Raw genomic sequence first — 24,200 nt, 5'->3', positions numbered from 1 at the left:
CCACCCCCAAACTTGCGGACCAAAAAGGTAATTAGGCTTCCCCGACCATAGTGTCTCGGTACAACCAAACTGCTAAGAACCTACATACAGATTATTGTTTTGAATCTCTAATACACACACAGATTCAAGTGCAATTCCATGCCAAATGTCACATAGAATGTAGTAGTTCACTTACAATACCAATAACCAAGCTTGAACTCCATTTCAATAATTTATTAACTGGATTTATATAAAGGTTCTTTCAAGACTTTTTTTTTTTTTTTTTTTTTTTTTTTTTTAAAGATAACTTTGGCAAAGTTTCCTGAATGTTCCCTACTTTCCATTTAAGATATGGCTTTTTTGGCCAATATTTTGTGTCTCCACCAAGTCAAAAGCTGTTCCACTTATTGAACCTTTAACAGTAATAAAATGCCTATATTAGGCACAGCTGCACAAATACAAAAAACACTTGCTGTTGTGCTTTGGCTTATCAGTCTCTATTCTTTTTGTTAGCACCAGCAGATGCAGTGATACACTGGTAAGTACTGCACCAGCTCACGTTTAATCACTACTTCTAATCTTCAGGATGGCAAAATAAATCTTTGGTAAGGTGAAACAAGGAGATAAGGAGTAAAAGATGGCATGAAGGTACGGTATTCTTATCAACACTAACTATAAAGATTCAAGGCCAAATCCTTTCTGCATCTGTGTAAATCTAGACAGTAACCACATTGGACTGCTCTCAAATTCAGTTACTCCAGGCTCATAGTGGTGTAATAAAGCTGAATTTGGCCCTGAGGGACCATTCAGCCGTTCTCCAACTAGGTCATGTTCACAAAAGCCCAGAGAAGCGCACACGCATTAGAATTATCATACACAAACAAATCATATCCACAAAGCCCAACACCTCATTTCTATGTAAAATATGAGTATTCATCATCAAGCTAAAGCAAAGGATTTCTCCTCCCTGATGCAAAGCACATTTATTTTATATCAGGAACATCACATTTCACTCACTTCCAGGGATTTAAATTCTGGGTGTTTGTAATGGAAAAAGTGTCCCACAATTTCCCTCTCTCCTTCTACATCAAAGCAGTCCTACCTGAGCTCGGAGTAGCATTTCCACTTCCTCTCTGGATCACGAGATCTCTGCAAGGATGAGCTGCAAAACAAAAAGTTTAAAATCAGTAACATTTTGCCAATCCTTGAAGATTTTCTGCTACTAGCTGCAAGTAGGTTACAGAACTGCAGGGAAAACTGGAGCTTCCTGTGCTTCTGCACGAAGATATATATGGTAGCCTGGTTCTCCCAGTTCCTTCCTACCATCTTTTCCTAGTACAGTTCCTCTCTTTACCAGTCACCTGCTTTTTCACCTTCCTTATATTACAGCTGATAGATTTGCCTTTCTCCAAGTATTTTCTCAGGCTTCTGACTAAGGGATCCAATGCTTTCAGACATGAATTACACCATCACTTTAGTTGTGATTAAGGCCTTGGTACTAGGTTATAGAATTGCTTCCTCAAAATAGTTTGTGCTACCCTGTCTCACATCCAGTTCTCCACTCTGATATTATACTGCAATGAATTCCATGCAGACAAACCTCGATAATTCTGCTAACTTGAAGCATTCAAAAATCATGAGATTTGCGTACAAATCATGAAATATTAAATATATTGGGTTTTATTCTGATTTTTAAGCCTTTAGGGTGCACTTGGGACACATTTCCAAGTTTCTCCTGGCAGCTATGAAGGCTAAAAAAGAAACACATGTTCTTTAAACCTGAAAACTTGGTTTCTCGGTCATGACACCAGGGGCTCAGATATTAAGGGCAAGAAAGAAAAATTAACTCTCATAAGACTTGCAGTAAAATCATCAGAATTTGCAGAAGTGCCTCAACATCAGTGTGGAATGCATTTTCATGATCTGGACTTTAGCCTGTTTTTCTGTTTGCTGTAAGTATTAGCAGTAGTTGGATTCCCCACCCCTCACTTCCCCAACCCACAGGAAAGGTTTGATTTTTAATTGGAACTGGGGGGAATAATTCTTACTAGACAGACCCTGATTCCAGCAGGGTTATGTCAGCTGCTAAATACAAAACTACTTCTCTGCATTTGTGAGGCTCTGACATATTGCCTAACACAGCCTAATAAATGGCAGTTGTTGTTGCTAGGTACCACAAATTGAGAGCACCCCCACCAACAAGGAAGTAAAAGTTGTTTTAAAGAGAGATCCTACCAAGAGCATTACTAACACAATTTCAAAATGTCCCAGCTGACAGCATCAGAAGAACGCTTGTGAATTATAATCAGTTGTATGTTTAGGTCAAATCCAAAAAAATTTCTGGAGAAGCAACAGATGCCAGTAGGATAGATCAGTTTTCTTAAGTTATTGATCTGCAGTTCAGGGCTTTGGAGTGTGGGAGTCATTATCCTGATGTGTCTCATCATTTCACTCTCTACCACCTTTTCAAAGACTATAGATTACGCTCAGGTTGACTCTGCTTCCATAATATGGAGCTCAGCTCATTCTTAGTTTAACTCCTTTGCCTTCGGCAGAGTTACACCAGCAATGACTTGGACTCCAGCATCAAGGCTTACCTGCTGCCTCAGTTCACTTTCACAGCAAAGCAACCCCCACAACTGGTGTTTTCACCATACTGCTCCCCTACTGTATGTGGTTTATTAGCAGAAACTAAACACTCAAACCTTCCAGCCCTCTTTCCCAGGCTCACTTAGTACTTTCGGCATCTATAGCGCTCTTAACTCAAAAGTCTTTCCAGCCCTTTAGCTGAGCTTCCCCTTCCTCCTAACCCTCCTCCAGGATCACAGTCCTTTGCAGTACTCCTAGTCAAGACTTCTTACCTAGCAGGCTCCTGTTTCCTGCAGGGTCCTCCTCTCCCACACCTTTTGCCCAGTAGTTCTGGAGAGCATCACCTGTCCGCTTTCTAGCAGTCTCCCTCCCTGATCTCCATCCTTTCTAACTAGCTCCTGTAAGACACAAGCCCTAGTTTGAGAACTAAAAATACATTTTCTCACTGTCTTCAAGCTGTCCTTTATATCGCCCAGCAGGTGAGATTCTGAGTCGCATGGTCCCATAGTGGGATCTACCCCCTCTACCAACTCATTTGTTTTACCTGGGGAGGGAGGATACAGCTGCAACAGGTGAACAGGAGACCCTGTGACACCCTTCCTCCCATGCCCTTTTTATTTTATTTTATTTATTTATTTATTTATTTTTACACAAGATAACAGGTTGATAAAAGAACGTTTTATTTTAAAGATGGGCAAGCAAAAGCAACTCCCTCCTAAGGTGTCCACAGATACCACTTTATTACACAGAATAATCACCATTTAGTCAGAGGAAGAAGATGGAACTGAGGCTATATCATCCAGTTGCTTATATTACCAGGCCACATTTTTCTCTCAGACCCACTCACTCTAGAGAAACTCCACTGAAATGGACTCCTTTAAAGGCCAGTCACTTGGAGGATGCAGGCATGCACATGGGGAAAATCACAAGATAGAACTAGTGCAGCTATGAATCTCTACTACAAAATTCTGGTGTGATGGCATCTCTTGGCCCATGCACCAGGGACTGAACAGCAAATCTCCAGAACTAAAAGCATGAGCTATTCCAGCGTGCGTTACAAAGCCAAGCCTCTGAACTTGGGGGCTATAACACATCCTATGCAGATCAGAACAGTGGTGGACTTATGAGGCACATGCACAGTTGAGTTATTTTGGCTTCTAGTGTAGAAGAGGAGAGAAAATCTTGGCATTAACATAATCCAGTAACCCAACAATCCCTGGTAGTAGAGTAATAGCTCCCTGGGGCCATCGGCAGCTGACTATATTAGACCAACCTTCAGGGATAAGTCTGGCAAACCAGGCATTTCAGGAAAAAGGAATGTTCTGCTGCTTTTGCATCTCCCTTCTGAGTCACCGGATATACAGACTGGACTCTGACCTTTGCCCCAACAGGTTCATCATGGGGCTATTTTTTAATTTAATTTTGAATTGAAGCGATAAAATCATTTGTACTGGTCCTGGCAATTGGATATGGGCAGCTCCCAATCCCAGAAGCTAGAGCATGCCCCTCAAAATACATGCTCATCAACTCCGATTTGGCAGCTTCAGATTCATACAAAACTCCTGAACCGAGTGTTAAGGACAGAGGCCTTTCAGCAGAAATTACAGTGCTTAAGAATCTCCAGAGGACACTTTTCAAAACCAGATTCTGCAAGGCTAGGAATCTAATGCTATCATTCAAATGCCATCTTTCTCCCTCACATTCAAAGAGAACATTCTCAATCTACAGCAGTCATCACTAGAAAGCATAAGTGTAACAATAGCATTTACATTAATTTACACCACTGGCAGCTGGATAATGTCTTTTTATTTATAAATAGTAGGGAGTTTGTCTATGCTTTGATAATATCATTAGGAAAGTGCATGTCTTTATGCCTGGAAAGAGATATGTTCTGGATGTTCTTGCATGTTGGGTTCATTTGAAGGAGTAAAATGCGAACTTGAATGCTCTGGACTAGAAATATGATTATTCTTAGGGAGAAGTATGTCATGCCATAAAGGAGATGGCAGTTAGAAATGGAGGTGTGAGGCACCATGAGTGTAGGCTAGACAAATTGGAGAATTGGGTCAAAAGAAATCTGATGAGGTTCAACAAGGACAAGTGCAGAGTCCTGCACCTAGGACGGAAGAATCCCATGCACAGCTACAGATTGGGGACTGACAGCCTAGACAGCAGTTCTGCAGAAAAGGACCTGAGGGTTACAGTGGATAAGAAGCTGGATGCGAGTCAGCAGTGTGCCCAGGTTGCTAAGAAGGCTAATAACATATTGGGCTGCATTAGTAGGAGCATTGCCAGCAGATCGAGGGAAGTGATTCTTCCCCTCTATTCGGCATTGGTGAGGCCGCATTTGGAATATTGTGTCCAGTTTTGGGCCCCCCCACTACAAAAAGGATGTGGACAAGTTGGAGAGAGTCCAGCAGAGGGCAACAAAAATGGTTAGGGGGCTGGAGCACAAGACTTATGGGGAGAGGCTGAGGGAACTAGGCTTGCTTAGTCTGCAGAAGAGAAGAATGAAGGAGATTTGATAGCAGCCTTTAACTACCTGAAAGGGGGTTCCAGGGAGGATGGAGCTAGGCTGTTCTCAATGGTAGTAGATGACAGAACAAGGAGCAATGGTCTCAAATTGCAGTGGGGGAGATCTTGGTTGAATATGAGGAAAAGATTTTTCACTAGGGGGGTGGTGAGGCACTGGAATGGGTTACCTAGGGAGGGGGTGGAATCTCCATCTTTAGAGGTTTTGAAGCTGCGGCTTGACACAGCCCTGGCTGGGATGATTTAGTTGAGGTTAGTCCTGCTTTGAGCAGGGGGTTGGACTAGATGACCTTCTGAGGTCCTCCCCTAACGCTAATCTTCTATGATTCTAAATGCTTCATTTGAAAGAGACAAAGTAGGCAGGGTGATTTTTGTTTTAATTGGACCATTGTTGGAAGGAACAAGCTGAAAGAGATAGTCAATGGGCCACACCTAAACAAAGCCTAATAGACTCTGCCCAGAAACTAGCACCAGGTGGGAGGTGGGTTCAACTGGGTTTTGTGACCAAGTGGGGTGGAGAGAGAACCCACAGAAACTGAGAACAGACTGAGTGAGAGAAACAGGACGACAGAACAGCTGCAAGTATGTGGGTGACCCCGAAAGAAACCTGGGAAGAGGTATATTGGGTCAGGGTGCAGGCTGAAAAGGCTGCTCTTGATGCTGTGAGCAAAAGAAGCTGTATCCTGTTTTTGATTCTCTCTGTGTTCAGACACACTTTGTATGCTCTTTGTAATCAAACAAAACTGCATCAAAGAAATTCCTGACTATCCCCAATTTCTGCTTCCAACTAGAACACCCACAGGGCCCCAATCTTGCAGTAGCAGCTACAGTTGGAAAGGAACAACATTATTTATTTTAGCATCTCTCTGACAAGAAGCACACAAGGAGTCCCATCTATTTCAATGCAATTACTCACATGCTGAAAGTTATTCAATCACCTTGCTGCATCTGGGCTTAAAGCCACAAAAGAAATTCCAACCTTCGTGGTGGTAGCAACCTGCTATATAATGCTAAATATGACTACCACTATTATGGGCCAAGAGCTGGGAGGAGTTGCAGCAGGGAAAGCAGGAAAAATAAATAAAGTAAAGGTGTGAAGTTAGAGATGCTTTATCTTGCACTGACTTGGATCTTGTCCATATTCAGTGTTTTTTTTTGTTTTGCAGCTGCACCAATGTAGTTACCCTGATGCAGATCTCCTTTTTCTAGACAAGCTCTTACTATACTAAGAAGTAATTGAGAGCATGGTATGCAAGGGTGTTATCGTTTAATTTGGCCTGGGAAGACATATTAGATGAAGCAAGGGTGTCTCACTAGAAGGATAGGATACAGAAAGGACAATATCAGGCAACAAATGGCTCCACTTTTTTTTAAAATGTTTTTTCTAGGAGTGTTTAGTCTGGAGAGAGTAAGAAATGGAAAGAAGTGAAGGGGGTGGGGACACTGATGGGGAGGGGGATAGGGCAAGGGAGAAGAGAGTAAGAGGGGGCAGGTGTGAAATGAAGGTGAGGTGAAGCGACAGAGAGACAAGGAGTGTTGGAGCAAACAGCCAATTAACACAGGAAAGTCCAGTCAAAACTGTATTTACATTACAAGCTTCTGGGGGCAGAGATTGTCTCCAGGGGTATGCACAGCACCTAGCACAATGGAGCCTGCTCTCAGTCGACTCTGCTAGATGCTCTTGTAATATAAGTAATCCCCATCTTTACCTGTCAAAAATCAAAAGGCTTTATTCAGGGCTTTAAAAAAAATAGAGGCTTGTTTTGGTTCTTTGGTCTTTAACAAATAGATACAACTCCCACTAATGTCAACAAAATAAGCACTCCCTAAATCCCTAGCCGTTAATGACTTGAAACCATCATTTGCATTATTTGGTGAAATAAGCCTATTATGCATGCAGTGCCAGGAGGGTAGCTTCAGCAGCCAAATCTACTCGGAGGCGAGCAGAGAAAAATTCTGCTGAGCACATATGTCATTGTTGACCAACTGAGAGCAGAACTTTTCTGATTACATTTGGGAACTGACAAGGAATCGACTTTATATATGGACTCCATTTCCCAGAGGTTATTAATTTATTCATTAAAATGTTATCAAATTATTGAAAAGAAATCTCCATCCTGAGACTTGGATAACAGCAGCTCTGCTTCCCCTCTGAATGGTACATTCACTTTAACACGACTTTTAACTACTGCTACTGTTGCTTAGTGAATTTTTTATCATCATTTTGTTATTATTCAATTCAGATAAGTGGGGGGGGGTTGTTTTGTTAAAAACTCTGTTTACACTTTTGAATGAGGTTTTAATCTTTCTTGACATGTTTACTCAGGTTATTTGTTTTAAAAAAAAGAAAGTGTCTTAAGTGTAAATGAGGAATCAATGCTTTTTTCTATCTGGGTTCAAATCTCTAATTTTCCTTTTCAAATATTCCTTTGGCCCTAGGGGGTGGGAGCAGTAGGGAAAGCCACAGGGGGGTTTGTGAGAGTACATATGAATAGGTAGCTTCTAGATTAATTCAAATACAACTCAAATCCTTATGGCGATACTGTGAATTCTGCAATTCTGAAGAACAATTGATTGTAAAATTAACTTGGGTCTGTTGAGACTCGCACATAAATTTAAAAAAGCAACAACATTTTTAAATAAAAGGGAACTTTATGAAGTACGATGGCAAACCTGAAGCTGACATCAGCCACAGCAAATCAACAAGAATTCCCTGAACAGCAAGCACCATGCATTATATTTCATGACATTCCAGGAGTGCTTGATTGAACATTTATTTTCATTGTAGATTTAAAGAGCTCAGCATGTTGGGTGCATTTTAGATGCCGAGATTTTTTGAAAATCTGGCATAGGTGTCACAATGGAACGGATCTGCTGGGTGCTAAACACTTCTGTAAATCTAGCTTTAATTTTGATGCATATGTGGAAACTGAGCTCTTTTGGCTATATGGCCCTGGGGTGAAATTTACATCTGCATAGCAGAAAAATACAACTCTATGTAACCTCTAAAATTCCAATTAAACCCAGAAAGTGAAGTTTAAAAGGGACTTCCACGGTGCATAAACTGTGCATTGGTATTCGGCGTGGGATGAATTCCACCCATATGGGAAGACATTGCGGAGAGTACCTGAAAGGATCTAGTGACTGTAGGATATTTAATAGACTGCTGCATTTAGCAAAGGAATTATGCCACAAGAGTTCCTATCCACCTCCCATGACACTGGACTGCCCCACTTTCAACACCATGGAGGCTAGACTCCAAGGACAGCCTCTGCAAGGTCTCAATTGTTGTCTCCAGAAAGAAGCGAGGAGAAAGACGCACAACTAGTGCTTGCAGGAACTCTCAGATCTGATGTAATGGGTTCTGTAATGTAATGCTGTTATCCTCCTATTGCAGATGGGAGTTGCCCATGGTCCCAAAGCAGAGAAGTGAACCCTGGTCTCCCAAATCCCAGACCTATCCACTAGACCTTCCTTCCCCTCCATATCCAGGTAACAGCTACGGAACAGATGGGGACGCCTTTACTTTCATTACACAGCACAATGGGGCTACTCATGTGAGTAAGCCCTAACGACCGTGAATAAGGGCTTCACAACGGGGCCACTTTTGATTAATCATCATCTTTCTTTCATAGTGTATTTGTAACTAGAGCTGGGCAAAAAATAAAAAATAGGCAAATGGTTTCTTTACCGAAAAATGCAGTTTGGAGTCAACTGAAATTAAACTCAATGGAGCCTAGCCGCCTTTGTGGATCTGGGGCTATGTTAACTCTGTGCCAGCCAGGCAATCCTCCTAATCCCATGATAAAGGGTGCACTGGCTTTATGGCCTCTTTATATCACAGGAGAGGTATAAAGGGGTCATAACTCAGCCCTTTGATTTAGCAAAGCATCTAAAGCACTTGCCTAAATGTAAGCACAAGAACAGTCCCACCACAGTTAAAGGACTGCTTCCAATTTTAAGATTAGAAGCTTGTTTCATACCTTGTTTATAGTTTAGGGACCTCTGAAGTATTTCTGGCCCTCAATATTTGCTATTCACAATATATGGCTTATTACCCTATCTGTAAGATAGCTAATAGGATGTTTCCTGTTTTAATTTTCTGCTGTATAAAAGTATTTAAAGCACATTAATAGAGTCAGACTTAATTTACTCTTTTTACCCATGGCTTGCAATCATTTTTTGCCATCCTCGTGCTAGTTAGTGATTATTTTGCAAATGAATGAGTTCATTAAAATTTGGTTTCAGATTTAATTGTTCCTTATTGGAAATGTCAGCTTTCACAGTTCATTAATAAGGGCACTGGTGTAAAGAGAGAGAGGGGCCGGGGAAGCAAGCTTCATTACAGAACTGTTGTGGGAACCATAAAGCTGTAGTTAAGGTTATGTCCATGGCTGTGTTACAAGCCCCTGTTGAACCTTGGTCCTTGGCATGAAATCACTGAGGCGACTCACTGGAACCTGACAGATGTGCTTCTTTGATGGATGCTGCCTGCTGGCAAACGAATGAAACAGAATCCTTCCCTGACCTTTGAAGGGCCTGCTTGCAATTTGGTTAAAGGGGAAAGGCTGAGTTGGCAGCCATCTTGCCATGAAAGGGGTGTCAAGGATTTAGAGAAGAAAATGGCTCCTTTCAATAGGACCAAATGCTGCTTATTTCCTTCCATCACCACCACCTCATTCCTGAAGCAAGAAAAAACTTCCTCCCCGTATGCACTCTTGGAACCTACTTCCCTCCCTCGAATCCTATCACATCCCAACCCCGGCAGCTGCAAAGGAGACCTTTACCCATCTCCAACATAGGGTGGATAAGCCAGTAGGTTCCCTTAGTAGAAAATCTACCAGCCATTCTTCTTCCCTTCTCCAGACCTGCTCCCACCATGCCCTCATCTCTGCCGTGGAGAGAAGCAGGGACGCGGGGGCTTAAAGTAAAGGGAACCAGAAGAATAGTCCTCCTTCTGCTGCCTGGTCTGGGTAAGTGATGCTCCATCACAGCACCTTCAGCTGATGTAGCAAGTTTCCTCTTCTGTTTCAATTTCCTGTAACCACTGGAGAGACCTTATGGAAGAAAGTGCCCTGTAACAAGATGTTGCCCCAGGGCATGCTCTGGGCTTGTCCCACTTCTCCCTGCACAGTAGAACTCCCCACACTTCAGTGCAATTGTGGGGAGAACAGCTAAGCATCTGAAAATGTGAACGTGTGTGAAAATGCTTGGGATTTAGCCCAGGATGAGAGCCAGAATAAATGACGGAGAGCAAGTCACCCGAGCAAACTGGTTCTTGCATGAGTCCCTGTGCAATGTGTTAGACTCAAGAAGTTCAGATGAGCATCCAAACCTGATCTGGCTCAGACCATCCCATCTAAACCTACAACTAGGGCAATGTGGGTGCCAGAACAGCAGCATCCAGGCAAACCATCTATAAAGATGGCACGAGTCTCCATCGATCTTCAATTTGTCTTCCCTTTGGATAATTAACAGCATCAGATAGCCTCATCCTTCCACAGATTCACTCCTGTACCTCCTCTTCCCTCAAGGGAATGCTTAGCAAGGCACTTTTTTAATGTGCGGTTCCCTCTGTCTCCTAGATTGTTTTCCCTTCCCAGAAGCCTGCGATTATGATGTCAACTGGATGAAGAAAGTTGGCCTTCTGGTTAAAAATTGTTGGACTCAAATGCTGGAGACCCAATTGAGTTCCTAGACCTATCATCTCAAGTAAATCATGTGTAACCAGATTTTCAAGTGCTCAATATCAATCCCTTGGGCCAGATATTCAAAAGAATCCAGTTCCCATTTGGGTCTACTGAAAATCTGGTTTTAAGCATCACAATGGGACCTCCTGGGTGCTAAACATTTTGGAAAGTCTGATATTATTTGTATTGCAAATAGCACGTAGGAGCGCCATTTATGGACCAAGGCCCCATTTTTGCTATCTTCTGTACAAATGCACAACAAAGAGACAATCCCTGCCCCAAAGAGCTATGTGCCTGAACAGGTGGTGAACTTTTTAAAAATCTAGCCCTTACTTAACTTCTACTGTGCCTCAATTTTTTATCTGTAAAATGGAGATAATTCTTCCCCGCCTCCCTGGATCATTGCAAAGACACATTCATTAATGTGAGATATTAACATTAGAGCTGCACAAATAACTAGATTTTCAGTTCACTGTCAGTACCGGAAAAAAAAAAAAAAAAAAAAAACTTTTTTTTTTTTTGTTTGATCCAAACCGAAAGCCAAAATTCCAAAAATATTGGTAAATCTAAAAAACTGACACATTTTGCTTTGGGTCAAACAAAACCTTATTTCATTTCCCCTTACAGCTGTTCCATTTTGTATAAAATCTTGCATACTCATTGGATGAGAGAGAGGGAAGGAATTACTCTATTGCCTGCTAGTTAAGCAGAACGAAAAAGCTAATCCAAAACGAAACATTCTGGAAAGAGGGGACAACTGCGTTCTAGTTTCTACTCCACATCAGGCAGAAGAAGGAATCAAAGTCAGGTCTCCTTCCTCCATATTAGTGCCCTAGCCACTAGGCTAACTTATCAGTGAATCAGCCACTCTGGCCATTTTGTGTACCCAACCCGAAACTATTTGGTGAATTCATGTCAAATGTGTGTACAGTTTCAAGTTGACTCAGAGTGCATTTTTTGCCAAATAATGTATTTGTATGAAAAAATTTGCCCAGCTCTAACTAAGCTACTAATGTGCTGAGTGCTATAAAAGAACCCTAGTACATATGCAAAGGATCATTTTGGCCTGCATTTTTAGGCATCTATTCACTAAATATTAAAAATATATTTCAAAGAATGGAGCAAAGTGGAATGTGACTGAAATAATCAATCATCTTTACAGTTTTCTCTTTAATGAAAGCTTTACAGTGTTTCCTAGGCTATGCAGAGCCAAAGTGATTAAAAAAAAAAAATCAGCAAAGCGCTTGGAAGAATGATTGACGTAGACATCATAATGTCACATCCATCCACTAATTGGAATACATTAAAAGTTTAAGTTTGATCCAAATTTGTAACTCTCAGCCATCAGTTAATATTAATAAAATAGATTACCATCAGAACAACCGCCCCTCACCCCTCAAAAATAATCCATGAGATCTTTCTTACATAGTCAAGATTAGTAGTTAAAGCAGATCTATAACTCTAGCAGCAGAACACGGCAGTAATATGTTATTAAGGGAATGCATCTTGCTATTCATCCTGTATTTTGGATACTTTCTCTATAAAATGTTTTCTAACCTCATTTAGCTCAATTAGCATTTATGAAACACTTTCTATGAAATGGCTTTGATTTTGTGTTATCAGACTGCCTTATACTACTTGCACTTATTCAAATGAAGGGTTCCCTACAGCATTTTGGGGAAGGAATGCAATTTCATTTATTAAACAAGTGACTAGTACATAGAAAATTGTTGGAAAAAAATAGAATTATAAATAGGTTTTTACGTATTTGTGCTTTGCCCTCTTAAAACACAATAGCTGATAGAGAATAGAGTTGCTGATATATGGGGAATTCACTGCACATCAGAAAAAGGTACAAGTGGTTTTATTTGCCAGGTATAAAAGAGTGAAAAGTTTATGCACTGTTGCTTGCAGAAGGAGGTACTAAAAGTCTGCTCCAAATCCCACTGAACTCCGTGGAAAAGCTCACATGGACTTCAAGCAGCTCTAGATCAGGCACCAGGAATAAGGACTCAGCTTCCAACCCCCACTCTGCCACAAACTTGTGCTCCAGTTCAGCAAGGCATTTAAGCACATGTTTAACTGTAAGCATGTGCCAAATCCCACTGAAGTGAATGGAGTTTACAGTTGGGGCTTTAAGATGGACTGCTGAACTAGACCACTGGAGTGTGAACTTGGCCCAGGCATTCAGGGCCTGATTTACGGAGGTGCCAAAGACTTACAGATCCCATTTTCTTCATTTGGTATGGTAGGTTCTCAACACTGCTAAAAAACAAGCCTATTAACTTTTCTGTGCCTCAGTTTACCCATACATAAAGTAGTAGAATAATGCCTCATGTGCATATTGTGAGGCTTAAAGTAATGTTTCTAAAACACATTCAGATCCTCAGAGGAAAAAGGCTATATAAATGCAAAATATTGTTATAATAAATATGCAAAGGTACAAACCATAACATTTTTTCCTTCCCAAGCAGCAAAGGAGAATGTAATGTAAGTACTTACACCAAGGTGAAATTACCCTATCTTGGAGAGACTATAAATGGAAAATTCTAACATGATATTTTCTTGGGTGAAAGCTGCTGTGCAAGTGTAAATTATTATCATTAAAATAATTTCTTCGCCATATTTAAGTTTTGCAGCTTGCACTGGAATTGAAAACTGCTCCCTGCACAATGTAACTGAAGGGTATAATGCAAGTTTTCCATGGCATTTGGGCTCCATCTGAATCAGATAGCTCATGTGATCAACCCACCACAAAATACCTCGTTAAAGAAAGAAAAACCCTACAGGTGAGTGACCCAAATAGCTGCTTTTTTATTGCTTTTTCTTGGATGACTTGGAAGTTGGTGATGACTACACAGCTTTTAAACAGTAACTGGCTAGATCAAATCGAGCTCAAGTAGGAAGATGAGCAGAAGACATCATCACCTAATGTCTCGTAGATGTCCTTCATTGGTCTCTGGCAAGTTCCCAGTGGACATCCAGCCCAGTGTTAACATCCATCCAGCCACTGCTCCATCTGGCCATTCCAGGCACCCTTGGTGAGCATTCTCAGCAGACAGGCCAACAACTGAAGTGAGCATAGAGGCTGAACTAACCTCTCAAGCCTGGAAGTGCTCCTCGCAAAGGCAACGTAGAGACATGTTGGCCGGGACAGCATAAAGGAGCCTGCCTGGTGCTTCCTCATAATTCAGACACATTTTCAAAAGATGCCTCTAGTTTTAGAGCGAGTCAAAAATGTGATGATGTTTTTTGGTGGAAAGTGCTGAATCTAAACTTTTCACAGGAATTTTGTCAAAATTTTCAACTGGAAATTAAACATTTCATTTTGATAAAGGTTAACATGGCAACATTTTGACTTTTATATTACAAAAGAAAATTCTGATAAGGTTGAAATAAAACATTTCAGAATATTTCATTTTGCTCAGGTACGTACCCAGGGTCCTGGCTGGGTGAGGTGAGCCTGTACTGTCACAACTTCATTGCTATCTGAGCTGGCTTGGCTCTAGCAGCTAGATCAACCCTACTTTGGGTACAGAATCGTAGAAGAGTAGAACTGGAAGGGACCTCGAGAGGTCTTCTTGTCAGCCTCTGCACTCAAAGTATTATCTAGACCATCCCTGACAGCTGTTTGTCTAACCTGCTCTTAAAAATATCCAATGACAGAGATTCCACAACCTCCCTAGGAAATTTATTCCAATGCTTAACTAGTGTGACAGTTAGGAAGTTGTTCCTAATGTCCAACCTAAACCACCCTTGCTGCAATTTAAGCCCATTGCTCTTGTCCTATCCTCACTGGTTAAAGAGAAAATTTTTCTCCCTCTTCCTTGTAACAACCCTTTATGTACTTTAAAACTCTTATATCCCTCCTCAGTTTTCTCTTCCCCCAACTAAACAAAGTCAGTTCTCTCATTTTCCCTCATTGGTCCTGATTTTTAGACCTTTAATAATTTTTGTTGCTCTTCTCTGGACTTTCTCCAATTTGTCCACATCTTTCCTGAAATGTGGCACCCACAACTGGACACTCAAGTTGAAGTCTAATCAGTGTGGAGTAGAGTGGAAGAATTACTTCTCGTGTCTTGCTTACAACACTCCTGCTAATACATCCCAGAATAATGTTTGCCTCTCCCCCCCCCCCCCATGCAACAGCATTACACTGTTGACTCATTTAGCTTGTGATCCACTATGATCCCTTTCCGCAGTACTCCTTGCTAGACAGTCATTTTGCATGTGTGCAACTGATTGTTCCTTCCTAAGTGGAGTACTTTGCGTTTGACCTTATTGAATTTCATCCTATTTACTTCAGACCATTTCTCTACTTTGTCCAGATCGTTTTGAATTTTAATCCTATTCTCCAACGCACTTGCATCTCCTCCCAGCTTGGTATTGGCCGCAAACTTTATAAGTGTACTCTCTGTGCCATTATCTAACTCATTGATGAAGATATTGAACAGAAGAGGACCCAGAACTGATCCCTGTGGGACCCCCTTAATATGTCCTTCCAGATTCACTGTGAATCACTGATAACTACTCTCTATGTGTATGTCTGCATGTGCTAGAAGGTGCTCTGCTATGTGCCATGAGGTATCTCAGTGACAGCTTGGCTATGTACCCAGGGTCATGGGCCCGCGGGGTTGCAAACACACCTCCCTATTGCAGCATCCACGTAGCCTTAATATCTGAGGTTTAACATAACACCTTTCACCAGCACTAAATCTGACTTCAAAAAATGTTTTTTTAAACGGTCACTTTTTGTATTGAGGCTCCATTCATAAATGGTTTATAAAGGGCTAATGATCAGTAAATGTGAAAGCACATTATGGACATAAATATTGTGTGTTAGTGATGATTACAAGCACATGGATAAAATGTCTCATGGGTAGTTATAAATCATGATTATAAGAAACCTATGACCTGCTGACTCTATAATAATATAGCAATGGAATGGGGTCAGCACAGGGGTAGCAAGGTGGAATTCTCTGGCCAGTGTTAGACAAGAGGTCAGACTTGATGATCCACAGGTCCCTTCTGGCCTTACAATCTACAAATATATAATTAAGAATTTATTAAGATATCTAGTAATTGTGTATTAACCCTTTATAAACAGAAATTCAGTCTTAAAGAATAACCATATGATTAGAAAAAAAGCATGTTATGAACTTCTGAAGCAAAACCTTTACTTTTCATGCACATCACATCTCACAAGCTCAGCTGATTTACACTCTGCTGTTTATTGGGAGACTCTCCCATTTGTCTTCCTGCCATTAGCTGATCTTTTTGTGTATCTTATTTGCCATCAATCACTCCCTAAGTGCAGTGTAATGCTCTCACATGTCATAGTTCAAGTGATGTAAGCCTTGTCTAAGCAGTGTTCCCTTGTTTGCTGCTTATGGAGGGTTGTATCCCTGCTCATAATGGATCTGTACCTGCTGTAGTTTGATTACTTTGTACGTCAAAAACAATAAAAAAGTTAATTGAAAAACTGAGCAAACAACAACTAAAAAAGTTGGGCTTCCACACCTCCAACATACAATTATAAACCAAAAGATCCAAAACAATGAAAGCGGCTACAGGCACATCAGAGCTTCCACAAGACAAAAACTTAAATAAAAATATTATATTTAACTGAATAGTAACTCAAGCACCCACTAAAATTTCTCATTACCTCAACAAGCTTACACCACAAAGAGACCAGAAGTGAGACATCACAGATGACAACATCCCATGTTGCTGGGCAGTGACACTGTTGTGTGGAAGAAGTGTGGTCCAGGGGACAAGGCACTAGACAGGGACCCAAGGGACAGATCGTCAGATTATGTAAGCTGCTATAGCTCCACTGAAGACACTGAAGCTATGACTATTTACACCAGCAGAGGATCTGAGGCTGAGTTCTATTGCCCAAGCCCACATGGTAGCAGAGCTGGAAAGTAATTTCTTTCACTATCTGTTCCTAGTTCACCATACAGCATTTGTTTATAGTGCTAGAGGCTCCAACAAAGATCAGGGCCCAGTTGTGATATACACTTAAACGCATAGTAAGAATGTCTCTACCCCCAATTAATTTAGTCAAAACAGACAATACACATAGGATACATAGGGAAACTGAGGCACATAGAGATAAATGACCTGACCAAATTCACACAGCAGGACAATGGCTGGGCTGGGAATGGAACCCAGTTTCCCCAATTTCTAATCCAGCATGCTGTCCACTGGACTACCTTTTATTCTACGCCATCTGGGGGCACCACAATGTGTCTACAGCACAGAATACCATTTGCTTAGGATGATCATCAAACAACAACATTAGGATGCTATGACAGAGAGCACAGAGGAGGGAAGAATCAGGCAGATGCTGAGGACAGGAAATTCAAAAGCATCTGTGCTGTAGGAGTGCAAGACCCACTGCAATTCAATGGGACTTTCAACAGGAATTTTATTCTGAAAACCCTTATTATTTAGGTTGTCAGGTCTTAGAGGCAAGAACTGTCTTTTTGTTCTGGGACTGTGCAACACCTAACACAATGGGGTCCTGGTCCATGGCTGGGGTTCCTGCGTCCTGATGAATAATTAAATAAATAATCATTTAGGTGCTTTTGAAGATCCCACTATACATCCATATTTAGGAGCTTAACTTTACTGCTCCTATCTATTAAAATTTTGATGTTGTCAGTCCTGCTCCTAGTCTGGAAGAGACGGGTTTTTAAAGCTCTTTAGGTTTAGAGAGATGCAGATAGGCATCTAGTGGGACTTTCAAAAGCACCTATGTGCCTAAGTCCATGGAAGTTAGGCATGTGGGTACCTAAATACTTTCAAAATCTGTCCTCAAAACAGCTTTATTGCGGGAGGGTTAATAAATAGTCCCTCGATAGCCAAAATAAATAACAACTGTAATTCAGATTTCATCAGAGGTAATGGGAAATATTGTGAGAGACAAATAAAGTGATAGATAAGGTAGAAATCATTCTGGAAAGTATAAAATGTGTTTCCTAATGATTATAAAATTGATTGCTAGCCTGCAGATGCTGATGGGCTATTCTGAAACCCTGAGAGCAAACCTTTTAGACTGCAATATCTGCCATTCAGCGGGTGAGATGCTTGCATCCGCTAGGCTGGCAACTTTACTTTCAAAACGTTGACCAGATGGTCAGTTGCTGCGCGGTAGCAATGTGATGGGGAAAAAAGGATAGTAATTACAAGAGCATGTGAAATTCTGCTGCTACAACTGCAATAAAATGACTGACGTAGCAGCATATTTAGATTCCATGCACATATGACAGTATATGCATATGAAATGTAACTGCCTAGAAGGAATTTTCAGTCAGTCATTTTCTTTTTCTAGTCCTCTTTTCCTTATCACTTATGAAATGCTACAATACAAGAAATAATCTCAGGGGGTGAACTCAAGTCCCAGAAGGTGCTTGTTAATGAAAAATGATTGTTAGCTGGAGCTGATTAAACAGCTATATATATATATATATATTTTTTTTTTTTTTACAGAGACTGAAATGATGGCTGAGCAATAAGCCAGGACATGTTGGTTTAAGTATTCGTGCCTTGTCATGAATGGTTAATTTCCTCCAAAATTTATACTGGAGACCTGGATGCCACATCTTCCCTTCAGCCATATTAATTGTTTATTAACATACAAAAGGACCAATGACCTTTCAATTCTCAGGCTTATTGTCCCTTGTAGGCAGGAGAAATGAGCCTTGTCACAAAGAGCAACACTTGGACCCTCTTTATTTTTAGGAAAATAACCTTTTCAGCAATGAACTCTTCATCAACAGCATTCTAGATTGTATACTTTAATACTGATGATGGGGCTAGATGGAATACTCTGTTCTTGTGCTCTATCTTTCAGCTTTGAAACAATTTATTTATTTAAAAAAAGAATAAATCACTTTCGAATTATTGAATACTGTACAGATTTGAAAAGCCTACTACAAAGTTTGAGAGACTCCAGGTTTAATGTCAGGCACTGAAAGTAAAAAGGTATTTCATATTTATTATGAGTAGGCTTGTCTAGGGTGCTCAGCACTGCGGTAACAAAGGTCCAGATTATTTTAAATGCAGTGTTGTTGTAGCTGTGTTGGTCCCAGGATGTTAGACACACAAGAGGAGGGAGGTAATATCTTCTTTTGGACCAACTGCTGTTGGTGAGAGACACAAGCTTCCACAGAGCTCCACCTGAAAAGCTCGATGTACATTCAAAAGTTTGTCTCTCTCCTTAACAGAAGCATTATCTTGCCCACCTTGACTCTCAGATTTTTAAGGTATTCAGACATTAATCTGTTCAGCACTGAAAGGCCTAAGTGACTTAGATTGCTAACTTCCATTTTCAGAAGTGACTAAAGCTATGTCTACACCGTCAGCAGCACAGGTGGCATGATTTTGCGGGTTCGATTGAGCAGCAGTAAAGTAGACGTTAGGAAGTCGACAGGAGATACGCCTAGTCATCAGGGGACTAGATTCACAAAAAAGATTTAGGTGCCTACATTCCAGAATCAGGAGCCACTGGGATTCACAAAACCCCTAACTCAAGCTGCCGCTGAACCTATGTACACCTCAATTTGGTTGATGCCTAAATAATTACAGTAAATTTGCCCAAGTGTTGGTTTCTTTTCTGCTGGTGTTTTAGGCCTCTCTCAGTAAATCTTCTCAAGGTGAAAATCTGATCTGTTCATGTATCATAGTGGGCCAGGGAGGGTATGTTATTCCATTGGGGAGGATAACCACAACTCCTCCAGAAACTCAGAACAGTGAGGGTTGAGTAGGCAAATTTACTCAGGTCAAACACTGCCAGCCAGGTCCACCAGCTGTAGAGACTTTCATACACTGGTTCAAAGTGAATTCTTCAGAGACCAACAGATCTTTTAGATAAATAGCCCAACTTTAAACTGACTCAAGGCTGTCTTTCTGATCCAGCAAATAGACAGGACCTTCTGTCCAAGAGAGGCCTGAATCCTTCCTGGAAAGGTTTGGAGGCACTTGGACTTCCAGAAGCCCATAAGACTGATGTGTGACCTCTGGTAAGCTTTCAGCATGTGCCTAGGAACTTTTATTCTTTTTATATGCTTTCTCTGTAGTGATTTCACCTTAAGAATACATGCTTGCCTATCAAAGAGCTGTGTGGTAACTCCTAACTGCTGGCAATTACAATTCATACTCTACAAAGAGAAATCAAAGTACAGACACTAGCCTGATTACACAGTCAGGCTTGCTGAGGTTAACACAATGTAGGCAGGGCACTATGCAGACTGGAAAAACCCCATTCAGGAGGGAGAAAAACCTAGTCTCCCAAGAGAGATGACGACTGAGGAGCCAGGAGTCCAAAGCAGGTGCCCTTGCTGGACCATGGCAGGGGACTACAGGTGCAGTTACCCAGAATTGTAATACCTCCGAAGTAGGGAAGTATTATCCCCATTTTACAGGAGGGGAAGCAAAGGCACAGAAAGGAGAAGAAAGGTGTTCAAGGTCCTGCGGAAAGTCTGGGGGAGAGTTGGAAATAGAAACTACAGCTGCACAATACCATTATTTTTCCTTTCTCCATGACCTTAAAGTGCGTCACAAGGGTAAGCATCACCCTCATTTTACAGATAGGAAAAATGGAGGTACCGGGAGTTTACGGCGATTTGCCCAAAGGCACACAAAAGAACCAGCAGGAACAGCCCCAGATCTCCTGACTCCTGTCCGGGCTGCTGTAGACAATGGTGCTCAACCTGTAGTTTCTGGTGATTAGAGCCCAATGCACAGCAGCTCTTCGTGCTGTTCAGGTTTTGCTGCTATAATGTTAGCCACATGGGGATAAGTGCACACATTGCTTCCCCACATGGCTTCCACCCTATGGATCTAAAACTTTCTCCCATCTGCCAGGGCAGAGTTGTTTTAAATGGCCTGAAGTGGGGGGAGGGGTGGGAGGGAGGAAGTGGAGGTGGAGATCACACACTCCATTTTGGGCCTTGTCCATTGTCACACACTGTACCTTGGTGGACAACTGAAGGGCTTTGCCTGGGACCCCAGATTAGTTCAAACCATCCCTTGCTTCCAAGCCCTTTGCTCTAACCACTATAGAATCTGCCACTCTGCTTTGTACATAATACTGTACCATCTTCAGGCGTGTCCCTAAACTCAAACCAGTTGCTTCTGTCCAGGATGTTCAAAACGGATTGATTAGCTATTATGGACAGGCCTCACTTTTGACTTTATGCACTTTTAAGGGGCCTGATTTTCAGAAAGAGTTGAGTCCTGACCCAGTTCCTGGCTAAATATTCATCTGGCTGCAGCAATCCACGCACATGCACGATCAAACAGAACAACCATTAAATGAGAAAGAAATATTTCCTGACACTGAGAAACTGTCCTCCTTCCACTGCATGGCCCTGTACTGAGCAGATGGATTTTTCACAGCACAACTCTTTGGCAGAGCATATATTTATCCCCCACCCCTAATTTTGCTTTTAATAAGACTTCACAATGTATTACTTTCTTAAGGACAAATCTTTCCCCTTTCCACAAGGCCTGATCAGAGCCCAGTAGCTCATACTTATTTATTGCCTTCCTGGAGAAAGAAACATTTAGCTCATTCTGATAAATGAGTAGCAGGGTGCACAATAAGCCCTACTGTAAATGGCCACTACTAATGCAACACTCTGATATTCCAAGAAGCTCTGGGAACAGGGATGGTGGGGAAAAAAGTATTTAATATACAAGGTGTTGAAATCTAGAAGAATTAACCAGAGGGACTGGATAGGCCCAGACAACTGGAAGCTGGACGGGGAGCCTTTTATCTAAAAGTCACTGGTTTGAATTAAGTCCATAAAATCAGTGACCAAGACATGTAGCCAATCTCATGGTGATTGTGCCCTAAATGAAATGAGCTGGGAATCTCAGTACAGTTAATATTAAGAGAAACTACTACTTATCATAATCAGTCCCCTTGTTGGCTATCCCAGTGCAGAGGCAGAAGAGAAAGGTCCCATATATATGAGGTACTCTGTCTTTAGCTATGGCTTCAGGTCCCTATAGACATCACTGAGAGTGGTAGTTGGTTCGAGCTGGTCAGAAAAGGGATTTTCTGTTCCTTGGGAGATTGCCATCTTTTGATCTTTGTTTTCATTCCATCTCAAAATGAAAAGCCAAAGGTTACCACAGAACTAAAAATTCCCCTAAAATTTGATTCAGAACCATCAAAATGTTTAGTTTCAATAAGGTAAAACCAATATAAAATGTTCAATATAATTTACAAAGCATTAGAATATTTTACTGTGATACAAAAGTAGGAACCAAATTTAAAAAATTCGGACATTATTGAAATGAAAAGGGAAAATGCCAAAACCATTTTGACTATCAAAAATTAACTGAAATCAAAATATTCCTTTGAAATCTTTTGATTTTGATGCAGCTACATTTTCTGGTGCACAATGATTCAATTGACACACATTTGACCCAGTCTATAGCGGATTAGCATCTCACAGGAAGGGTTTACCGCTTCAGACCTTTAGGGCCTGATCCCAAAGCCCCTTCTTCTTTGAATACCCCACTCACTTCAAGATTGAGAACGTCATATGCTACAGTAGCTGTTCATTTTGGGCGTGATCCTGTGAAGTGCAGAGAACCTGCATATTCCACTGAAATCAATGGGTATTGCAGACACTCAACACCTTATAAGATCAAATGCTTTATATGGCTCTTCTGCCTTCTTTTGCATGGGCCCGGATTCAGCAAAACACTTAAGTATGTGCTTAAATCTCATTGACATAAAATGAAATTTAAGTATGTCTTAAGAGCTAGAATTAGAAAATTATTTAGGCACTGAAAGATGCAGATGGGTGCATGGTAGGACTGACAACACTTAAGCTGAAAGTCAATGGGACTTAGGTGCTTATTGGGTTCTTCAAAATCAGCTATCTGCATGTTTAGACTCCTACATACCTTTGTAAATCTGGCACTAAGGACTAGAATGGGGTGCTCAACACTTGGCAGGACTGAGCCCTGGAACACCTTGGCCTTGTTTCCCTGGCCATACGCATGACAATCCACAGATTTACAGGGGCTGAAACCATTTAATGTTTCTTTAGCTAAATGAACAGAATAGAAATTTCGACCCTATTTTATTTCCTTTGCTCTGTTGCAAGAGCAAGTTGCTATCTGATTAAAGTTGTCTGCAATGGACAGTAACCCAGCAAGATGTTAGACATGAACGACTTAGTCCATTAAGTTGCTGATCCAATTCACGCTAATGTTATTTAGTGTAAATTTCCATTTGGGCACCTGGTAAAGGGTTTGATCTATAACATTTGTAATGGATTTAGCAACCTCTTTGTGTCCCTATTCTCTATGTCCAGGCCATGTGCGCACTTTGTGAGCATTCAGAATTATTGTAGCCAAGCCATTAGTTAATTGCCACATAACATCCTTCTGGAAGGAAAGGCTTATTCCATATAACTTTGTAATGTATCTATTTGGGAGAGAGGATGGTATTTTTGCCATTTATTGTGCTATCCGTCATGCTGATTTAAAGCTTTATCAGATCCCAGACTCACACTTGATTGGATCCCACTGATGTATTCATCATGACTTGTGAGGGTGGAGAAGAAGCAGGGAAACTTTTATTCACAAGCAAAGCCAAGCAAAACACACGCTTAATTCCATCTCTGACCATATCAGAATTTAAGAATGTGCTTCACTTTAAGCACATACTTAACTCCTATTAAAGTCAATGGAACTTCACTGCATCAAGTGCATTGACTTCAGCTCATGCTTGTCCAAATAGGAATGCTTTCCTGCATCAGTGCCTTCGTCCGAGGGTTGGGTACTGGGTGGGGCTGTTTGGCCCAATTTGTGTACTGAAGTTTAGTTTGTACAAGCAGCTAAACATACTAATGGGCAGCACCATTCAGAATAGCTCTAAACACAAACTTCAGTCCTGAATTCGGATCCATGCGGTTGGACCCTTACGTGAGGGTAAGTCCCATTACAGTCAATGGGGCACGTCACAGGCTCAAGGATTTGACCATGCAAATCTGGGCTTTGCTTCAGACAAACAGTGCAACATTTTTTAAATGCCTGGGTGACTTCGGAGTCTAAGTCTGATTTCCAAATGTGACCTAGCACTTTGAAGGCTAAGTCCCACTGAAAGTCAGCAGGACTAACCTACTGATCGTGGACCATTGCATGTTCCCCATCACTGAATGTATTTATTTTCACAATGCCTCTGTAAGCTAGGACAGTGCTATTCTCTCCATATTACAGAGGGAGGACTGAGGCACAGGGAGGCTAAGTGACTTGACCAAGGTCACTCAGGAAGTCTGTGGTGCAGGAGGGACCTGAACCTAAGTCTCACAAGTCCTAGGCTAGTGTCCTAACCATGGGTTATCCTTCCTCTGCAGGATTCTTAGGTGCCTAAATAAC

General features: G+C 41.3%; 1 protein-coding gene across 7 annotated transcripts in view; it reads right to left on the bottom strand.

Annotated features, from left to right (window-relative positions):
* LRRTM4 (leucine rich repeat transmembrane neuronal 4) overlaps positions 1-24,200 on the bottom strand; it is a 651,824-nt gene that overhangs the window by 445,755 nt on the left and 181,869 nt on the right. For 5 of the 7 annotated variants that reach the window (XM_067545847.1, XM_067545846.1, XM_067545848.1 and 2 more), the window contains one exon: positions 1,082-1,141. The gene's annotated coding sequence lies outside the window, so the exon portion shown is untranslated. Of the gene's footprint in view, positions 1-1,081; positions 1,142-2,840; positions 2,967-24,200 lie in introns of all 7 variants that reach the window. The other 2 variants (XM_067545844.1, XM_067545849.1) reach the window with 1 other exon arrangement.

Source organism: Emydura macquarii, unplaced genomic scaffold (assembly GCF_026122565.2).
Source record: "Emydura macquarii macquarii isolate MOO-44397 ecotype Brisbane River unplaced genomic scaffold, CSIRO-AGI_Emac_v2 contig_1110, whole genome shotgun sequence".
NCBI lineage: Eukaryota > Metazoa > Chordata > Testudines > Chelidae > Emydura > Emydura macquarii.
This window is presented reverse-complemented; position numbering and strand designations above follow the sequence as displayed.